Genomic DNA, 8,062 nt, shown 5'->3' with positions numbered 1-8,062 from the left:
CGTGGGCTAAGACACAAAAGTAGCTAATCTGCGGATGAAAGCAACGCAAGCACAACAAAAAAAAAAATAATAATAGAAAAAAATTTAAGAAAAAGTTACATGATGAACTTTATTTCAGTATAATATTTGGCGTTTCTTTTCAAGTGGTGTCTTTGTGCTTGCTGCGTCTAGCGGCGTGTCAGCAGACTTTGCCTTGACCGCTTAAAAAAGCGTTGCTATTTGGGTGAGCAAAAAAGTACATTCGCGCGCTGTGACGGCACGCTTTTGTGTGTGTGTCCATGTGGCGTGTGCGTGTAAGTGATTTATTGTTGGCATTTTGCCTTATAAAAATTTCACACCTGCATTTTTGCGCATTGTTTGCCGCAGGCAATGACTCGGCGAGTATCACAATGCTTTATAGGGGTTAATGACCGCCAACAGCGCGTCGCGACTGCACGAAATACGCACCGAATCCCTTGAATGTCTTTCGAGTGTTAAAATCAATAAGTTAAATGTGGAATAACTGGCTTGTTTTCAGCGAGTTTTCAACATTTTTATGCTGAAAATTAATATAAAAATTAATGTAAAAATTAAATAGCGCATAAATCTGTTGCCTATTGTTGCAATTAATTGCGTATATATTTGAAGTTAATCGTGGCCCAAATACCCATTTAATTGCAATAATTTTGCGAGCATAATTGCAACAGTAAATTGGCAGGTGCAAATCGTTGTATTAATAAGCGCTTAATTGCAAAAAAGGCATAAAGCTTTTCATGCCCACATGCATAATGGGCTGAAAGAATATCATTTAATTGAAAATGGATTCCATTCTATACAGCGAAAAAATCGCAATTAAACTGAATTATGGCCCATTAAATGGCAATGTGGCCAGCGGCGAAAAGGAAAAATTTACACAAAAAAACGCTGGAAATGGAAATGTGTTTGCTCTTGGAGTCGCATAGTCAAAGAGGAAGCCGGCAAAGCGATCATAAATTACAGCTGGCGTGGCAGGCGGCAGTTGCAATGCATACCTTTGGATACAACTAATTATCGTGCACAAATTTTTGTAGCATACTTGCAGGCGCATGGGCATACCAACACCAACGCGCCACAATATGCGCGCAGGCAATTTGTCACGCTTACATTTCTGCGCATTTCTATAAATTTACACACACACACACACACAGGCACACTCAGAGACACACACAGTGAATGTCTCATTTGTTGCAGCTGAAGTCATAAAATATTCGCATTTGGTATTTAAATAATGCGGCATAAGGTTGGGGTCTCATTATCATTTCAACACGCGTTGGCTGTGGCAGCAGTGGCAAAGTATGGCACACAAACACACCAAAAGCGCTTAGCTTGGAATAATTGTACGGCAAAGGTAGCATGATATGCAAGAAACGTTTGCGCGGCAAAAGTTGATCCAGCGAAGAAGGCGCACTCGGTGAACTGAGCCGCAAAAGCAAGGACATTCTGCCACTTCGCCACGACCCGCTTAACTTTGCAGAGGCGTGAAGCCAATGTAAATTGTGTTTTGGTATTTCGCAGCATAACAGTAAGCAAGCATGAACAGTGTTGCCAACTTTCATACAGCAATGCTTGCGCTTGCATTTCACATCGCCAGCAGGAAGAGCAGAATATCTTGCCTGAATACATGTAAACGATTTTTTTTTTTTACAAATAAGCATTGCCATAGTTCTTAGCAATGAAATAGAATATGTATATAGAATATATCCTGTAACTATTTCCTTTTTTAGGTTTTCTCTTTAAAGCCTACATGTCTTTTTTTCTCAATAAGCAGCAAATGGCTATCCGAAGTTACGCGTTAACAACAAAAAAAAAAAAAATACATTTTGTCCCAAGCTAGGCAATCAAAAAGTGCCACACTTAAATAACTATAAAAGCTATTAGATTAGCAATTAATTTGTCGTGCTGATAACCCTGCGTTATCGCACTTGGCTTAGCTCAGTGACTAGCTGCGGCTAAATTCTGTGGCTGTTTCTGTTATTGCTTTTGTTGCTTGGTTGTGTGCTGTTATGAGCGTGCAAAAGATGAAAGCGCAATAAACGTCAACTCAGCGCGGTTTCCGCATATTTGTCTTCCTACTAGAAGCGACAGTAGTCAGTCTGCTCCCACGCTCAACGCTTAATTTTGTTGATATTAAAATGAATTTCCTTATATATGCATATTAATTCAGGCGCGTTGCTTGTCTTTATAGATGTACCCAGCAAACGCAAGCATTTTTATCAGAGAAATATGTTTACTTGGCATTTTTGTAGCCGGAGAAATTTCTTTCAGGTTTTGGTAATTATGGTAGTTTCTGAAAATCTGCTTATCATACGTTGCGCATATGTTCCATGTCCTTCGACCATTACCATACAAAGCACATGACACGGTTCCCATATTCCTTAGAAGTCCAGCAGAGGTACAAGTAAGCAGAGGTACTAGCTTGTGTATTCAACAGTATTACCAAGATAGTTTTTCTGATATCTGACGCTGTTTGCCTTAGTCAACCTCACATAATTGTGTTGAACACTATTCCAAACGTTACACGAAATATTGTAGGTCTCTGCTGGATTGGCATTATGTTCACTAAGTTTTATACTTAAGATCAGTTCAATCAGCTAGTACAGTTTCTCTACCTAAAGTGTGATCCAATTAAAGGTATTCTTCTCACCGACCAAGCATGAGTCGTGTCAAGTTGCCATATTATTCTTGTTCAGTTCAATCAACATCATATTCGCAATACCATCAGCCATCTTGAGACCCAGCTTTTATTATTGTATAATATTCAACCGTGTAGACCACGTCCAGCACTCACTGAAAAAAAAATATAGCAGCCGTAGCTCAGAGTGTACACGACGATCGTGGAGAGTCGAATTGGGCGCCAAACTTCGCAGCAACTCAGATTGACGTATGGAACGATTTGGCACAACTTAAGTCAAGATCTAGATCTTACATTGAAAACATACAAACTACAACTTGTGCAAGAACTGAAGCCGCTCGACCTTCCCAAAGACATCTCTTTGCTCTATGGGCTCTTTAAAAGTTCCAAGAAAATCTGACGTTTACGAGCCAAATTTTGTAGAGCGGTGAGATCCAATTCTGGCTCAATGGGTATCTAAACCAGCAAAATTACCGCATTTGGGACGAAAAGCAACCCGAAGAGATTCTGGAGCTGCCATTTCATCCAGAAATCCAGTTTGTGAGCCGGTAGAAACATTTGGTTTCAACAATACGGCGCTACTTCCTACATATCACATCAAGATATGGATTTGTTGAGAAAACACTTCGGTGCGAAGATAATTTCACATTTTGGGACGGTCGATTAGTCACCAAGATCGTGTGATAGCACACCTTTCGACTTTTTTCGGTGGTGACATGTAAAGTTAAAAGTCTATGCGGACAATCTCGCTTCATTTCAAACCTTGCGCGTGTAATTCGCCAGATAACAGTCGAAATGCTTGATTGGACCCAACAAATGGACCGTCAGAGACGTAGCTGCGGCCAAGATTTGAAAGAGATAATACAAAATTACCAAAGGATGTTCTTTCGAATAATAATAAATATTTCGCATTAAATTTGAAGTGTCTGTGTTTTTCTCTTTAAAAAAGAAGGAAACCTCGAAATGGAACACCCTTTATAAACACGTTTATTTCCACAGCTAATTTTTAAAGTTTGCTTAAATCAAAAAGTCTTACTATTTCTTACCCACAGAAGTATAAAGAATGCTCATTATTTGATTTTACTATTTTGGTAGTATGTGAAGAAACGCTAAAACAGACAGCTTCTCATCCAAGTTTGATGGAGTTAGCTTTGGTGGTTTTAAATATAATAAATTGTCAAACAAGTCCAACCAAATAGTTAATCAATTAATTTTTTGGTGTTTTCAACATTTTAGTATTTTTTTTAACTAAGTTCATGTGGAGTTAACGACTTTACAGTGACGTAAAATATTCGATGCCCTACTTTCGGCGATGCGCAAATATTCTATTTTTCAACTAACGAAATATCATCGAACAAAGGACAATACCAGCGCTTAACTGCGAATTGGGTATACACATTTCGACTTTGCTCAAATCTCCTGCTGCAAAAGTAAGTTCACTAAATTTGCGCGTACGATAAACGAAGCATAAAATCTATTTATTTCACGGTTATTGGAAAAACTCCAATGCAAACAAATGTGCCTATACAAATGCGTTCGTAGCTGCTCGCGGCTGTTCAATTAACTAGCTATAAATACGCCTAAAGTTGCTTTAAGCTTTCCAATTAATAAGCTTTTCACTTTAATGTTGTTTTGTTTTTTTTTTTTTTGCACAACGATTTAATAACCGATTTTCACCACTCCAAACAAAAATATCAATTGTAAGTGCTTATATGCCAGTTTTTCCTTATATTTCCTGATGATTTTTAAATGCAAATTCACGCTTCATTGATTCGAATATGCGCACGAACGTTTTTGTTTGTATTTTTTTTTCGCCAGCAGTCTTTTTTTTTTTTTTTTTTTTTTTTTTTTTTTTTTTTTTTTTTTTTTTTTTTTTTTTTTTTTTTTTTTTTTNTTTTTTTTTTTTTTTTTTTTTTTTTTTTTTTTTTTTTTTTTTTTTTTTTTTTTTTTTTTTTTTTTTTTTTTGTTTTTGTTCTTGTTTTGTTTATGCTGCTGATGAATTCATAATTGATTTATCGCTTTTTCAGCACATGTGAGTGACACACGTCACCACCGCTACCCGCCCAAAACACCACAGTTGCCGCCGCCAGCGCAGGCACACGTTGGCTACTGTTGCCATTGCAATTGGTGCTGATAGGCTTCTCAATGTTCGCCCATTCATATTGCATGCCATTCTGACTGATTGGCAAATAATGAAAATTTTAATGGAGTTGAAAGAATTTTTTCAACAATTTCTTTGCTTGCTCTACCGCTCACATTCCCGTTGTTGCTGTAAATATTTTGTTTATAGAATATTTGGGGGTACAGCAGGTGCTTTAAGTCAGTTATATATATGTATATGTGTGATGGAATAGCTTAAAGAGTGCTGTAAATAAAGTATTCAGCTCAGCATGATCAGATTTTCTGAAATCTGTTACCATATTTTGGCAGCTTTATTGGAAAAAACTAGCACTTACTTTTGTGGATTTGTAAATCTCGAATAAAATTTGCGCTCTTGCTATTATTCTTGTCTGTTGTCAGAGCAAATGCGTTGAAGCAAAAAATTGTTTATACAATTGGTCAATTTATTTATGAAACATAAAAGAAATGGCCTTAAATAAATAAATATGGCTGTGCTAAATTTTTTATGCGAAAGTTAGGGTATATTCTTTGCAAAAAGAATATATGATGGTTACTGGCAATTTATACTCTAGCAACACTTACGCAAATGTATAACAGTTTTGTGCTGCTAACGGTGTTCCAAACCACTAAAAGTTGTCACGGTAGCTATATAGTCATATTTATATATATGTGACCTGGTCTACGAAAAGGGAGCTAACGTGCGAAAACTAGTTTTCTGGGAAACAGCTGTTMAAAAAAAAGCATCTCATCTTCCATCCGAATCAACTAAAAAGTGAAAATTGATTTTTTGACACCTAAGCCACCTTTCTGTAGACCAGGTCACATATATGTATAAATTATTGAAATGACTAGTCCAACTGATATTCGAAAGCATAACTGTTCATCATGATGTTCACTAAAAATTGTTCCTTAAGGGTTTTACGGCTTCAAAGTATCGATTTTTTGCCATCTTGTAAAACTTTCTAACATCTCTAGAGTATTTTCCTGAAAGCTCAAGTTGGTTCGAGTAATAGTTATGTGGTTACAGTCTTGGCAATTTGCTCACTCGAGGTCATCGATATAGTCACTTTGGGGCACACTTATTGTGAAATTTTGAAAAACAAAGAAAAAAAAAACATTTTTCTATTTTTGTCACATTTCGATAGTTTATATTTTAAAAATTAAGATAATTACATTTCAAATCGATATCTCAAATAGTTTTTGAGTTACACCCATTTAAAGTATAGCCGCTCAGTACCATCAGCCCAATCCATCAGTATTTAAATGCGATTTTTCAAAAGTGGGGTTTCAAAGCGGTCTGCAAACATTTCGTGCAATCTACTCCAGCGATCTTAGTCAAATTGTACACAGATCTTCGAGATATAATTTACAAGGTCAACTGTGTAAAAGAAAAGTCTACAAATTTTAACCAAGAATTACATTTCCTGTAAAATTGTCTGCCCAAAATACAATTTCCAGTGTTATTCCTTCTTTCAACACCACGTTTAAGGTCTGCATTAGAACATGCATTTTTTTTATTACAAATTATATATTCAGTTCGGGAAAAGTTCTACTATTAACGCGGAGGCAGCTTTTTACTGAATGACTGCCGAAAATGAGGTCGGAATGGTTGAGTTTTGAAGATTTTCTTTTGAACAATTTATTACATTTTTGTAAAATTCGTATCTTTACAATAATAAAAAGTTTGCATAAAATAATTAGTTTTTTAATTGCAAAAATATGAAGATTTTTTTTAAATATTTCATCAATTTTTATTTTTTTTTTTAATTTTTTTTTTTAATTTTTATTTTTGAAATTAAAAAAGTTTGCATAAAATAAAAAGTTGTTTATATAGAAATATTGAAGATTTTTATACTTGTGTGAACTTTTTAACAAATTTTTATAAAATTTATATCTCTGGAATAATAAGAATTTTGAATAAAACTATTAATTATTTATGTGAAAATAATATTGGAAATAATCCTTTGAAAGTTTCATCAAATTTTTGTAAAATTTTTATTTTTGAAATAATGAAAAGCTTGAATAAAATAACTACTTTTTTATAGGAAAAAAGTTATTGACAGCTCAAGGAAATCCATAGCATCAGCACTCAGAAGAAGTCGAATATGATCAGAATCAAGTCATCATGATGCCCGCAAAACGTGAGTTACTAGAATGTTATTCATTTTTACGCACCAGCAACTCAGCTTTCCTTACTTTTCCAATGCCATACATGTATCCATAAAAGTTCGCTTGTATAACTTATACATATACGGCGCCTTCGAGGTGAATGTCTATAAATAATTCATATTTTCTGGGAGTGAAGTTTGGTTATGGCTTATCAAATGCCTGCACACATACATGTGCATATCACGTAGCATACGAGCACCAGCATGTGCATGTGTATGTGCGCCATTTTAAATAATTCATCAAAGATTGCTGGCATGCTTTCACTTTCAGCTGCGCGGCATTGCGCTTGACGCAAGTTTCTTACTTTTACTTGTGCACTTTACTCGTGTATTATGCTTTTCGGCACTCACTCTATCACGCACCCCAATATTTTTCGACACTGGCCCCGCCGCAGGATTGAATGACGTTAAAAAATAAATTTTGCTTTACTTTAATGGGATACAACGTAGTTTCTGCGACTTTTGTTCGGTACGGAATAGCTCTATAATTGCTGATTTTCATAAAAAAAATAAAGCTAGTCTCCGCTTTTTTTTTTAAGAAACAAATTAAGCTCGCATAACAGATTTGGGGATTAAGTACCATTCATCATCGTGTTACTTATAATAGGTTAGGTTAGGTTAAATCGGTAGGCCAACAAGCCACGCATAGTCCACTTCTGATTACTTGCGATACCAGATGGAGTTCAGCCCCTAGGTTCAAGTGAAGTAGACATCATTTAGATTGCCTGCGCTTGACGCTAATTTTAGTAGACTCTGTGGCCTCACTATTGATACCTCCTCCAGTGTATCAGTGATGCTAGTATCGCTACTCATAATAAGAAATATTACTTTTCTTTTGACTTCTCTTAGTATATTGTTCCTTTAGCCCATTAATCAAGATGACTTCTCATCGATCACACCACTATTTGTCAATACTCCTTAGCTGTTCAAATTCGAATCAACAGAAATTCAACATCTAATTTGCAATTGTGTGTTGTTAATATAATGACCGCACCCGTTCGACGCCGACCGCTCCGCAGGCAAAAATGAAGAAAGAACGTTAGTTTAGGTCGCATCGAAAATATAATACCTCTCAAGGGTCCTTTATTTTTTTTTATTATTTTTTTTTTTTTATTAATTTTTT

Source organism: Bactrocera latifrons, unplaced genomic scaffold (genome assembly GCF_001853355.1).
Source record: "Bactrocera latifrons isolate USDA-ARS-PBARC rearing strain unplaced genomic scaffold, ASM185335v1 scaffold_153, whole genome shotgun sequence".
Taxonomy (NCBI): Eukaryota; Metazoa; Arthropoda; class Insecta; order Diptera; family Tephritidae; genus Bactrocera; species Bactrocera latifrons.
This window is presented reverse-complemented; position numbering follows the sequence as displayed.